Source organism: Poromitra crassiceps, assembly GCF_964638095.1.
Source record: "Poromitra crassiceps genome assembly, chromosome: 4".
NCBI classification, from domain to species: Eukaryota; Metazoa; Chordata; class Actinopteri; order Beryciformes; family Melamphaidae; genus Poromitra; species Poromitra crassiceps.
The window spans coordinates 56,180,453-56,182,206 of record NC_139626.1 but is presented as its reverse complement, the minus strand read 5'-3'; positions in this window follow the sequence as shown (position 1 = coordinate 56,182,206).

The window sequence follows — 1,754 nt, the reverse complement described above, 5'->3', positions numbered from 1 at the left end:
GTGTGTGTGATTGAATGTTTAGTCTCTAATGACATTTCTGTTCATGTTCACATATCAGATCTCCAGGTGCAGGTGAACACATCAACAGTCAGATATGGACGTGTAGATGTGAAGTGTGTCAGCAGATGTCTTCTAGCTGCTCGTCCTTCCTACGTCTGGTACAGTGATGGATACAGACAGGATGAAGAAACTTCTTCTTATACAGCCCGCTTTCATCCTTCAGCCAGCTATTCCTGTGCTGTAAAAGGACTTGAGGAGTTCCGCTCTCCTGCAGTGTGTGAGTTTACTCCACAGTGTGTCACTAACATAGCGCCACCTGCTGGACACCTTTACCTAATGCACTGTAGCATGACTGCATGTATTTAAAAGATGTCATTCTAACAGTGATGTTTAAAAACTCTTTCATCTTTCAGGTGTCAGAGGTCAAACCTGCAGCAGAGTGACTTACAGCAACACACACATCTGTGCCTTGAAGGGCTCATCAGTGAACATTTCTTGCAAATACAACAGTCATTATCGTGATGTTAAATCTAAATTGTGGTTCAGTCTCACACATAGTGATCGATGGAAGTATTCCTCACGGCCTGAGGACCTTAGTGAGGACTCAGAGTTTGCAGGTCGTGTTCAGCTGATTCACACAAAGGAGACAAGAAAGAGAGGAAGCTCCACTCTGACAATCACTGACCTGAGAGAGACAGATTCACAACAGTATCGCTTCATGTTCAAACATCAGGATGGTCTTTATCTCTGGGGAAAAGATTTTCCTGGAACAACTCTGAGCGTCACAGGTATGTTGAACACAAACTGATATATACAACAACATGGTACATTTAAACTAACTGATGACATCTGAATGTGGACAATACTGTTGAATATTGTGACAACACTTTCATGTCAAATTGATAGAGATGATATGAATTTGTGTTCAGCTCATTCAGAGATTAACTGGATGATTAATTTAACTCACTGTAGAGTCTACACATTCTACACTATTAACTATTATTAGATCTGATATTCTGACTCTCTCGTGTGTGTGTGTGTGTGTCTGTGTGTGTGTGTGTGTGTGTGTGTGTGTGTGTGTGTGTGCGCGTGTGTAGGTGTGTGTGATGCGTGGTTAATGACCCATCTGTTCTAAGTGTAGATACTGTGTAGTCTATACATTCTACAGTAGCATCTGATATTTTGGCGCTCTCTCTCGTGTGTGTGTGTGTCTGTGTGTGCGTGTGCGTGTGTGTGTGTGTGTGTGCACATGTAACAGGTGTGATCTTGTCGTTGTGTTGTGTTTAAAGCACCACAGACCAGGATTCTCAGTTGAGTTGATTTATCTGATAGTAAACAAAAAGTGCAATCACTGACATGTTCTGGGACGTATCTTCAGCAACAGCAATACGCTTTCACAGTCAGGTTGAAGTGGGAAGAACATTAGGTTCCGCCTTCCGTTAAAGGCAACCACACACGTCTTAAAGTGACAGAACACTAACAAAATACACAGTATATTATACAGCTCTAGTACAATGGCAAGTGGAAGCATTATTACCCATGTGTGTGTGTGTGAGTGAGATGTGTTGTTTTTGACACATCTGTTCTAAGTGTAGATACTGTGTAGAGTCTATACATTCTACAGTAGCATCTGATATTCTGACTCACTCTCTCTCGTGTGTGTGTGTGCGCGTGTGTGCGTGTGTGTGCGTGCGCGTGCGTGTGTGTGTGTGTGTGTGTGTGTGTGTGTGTGCGTGCGTGCGCGCGTGTGTGTG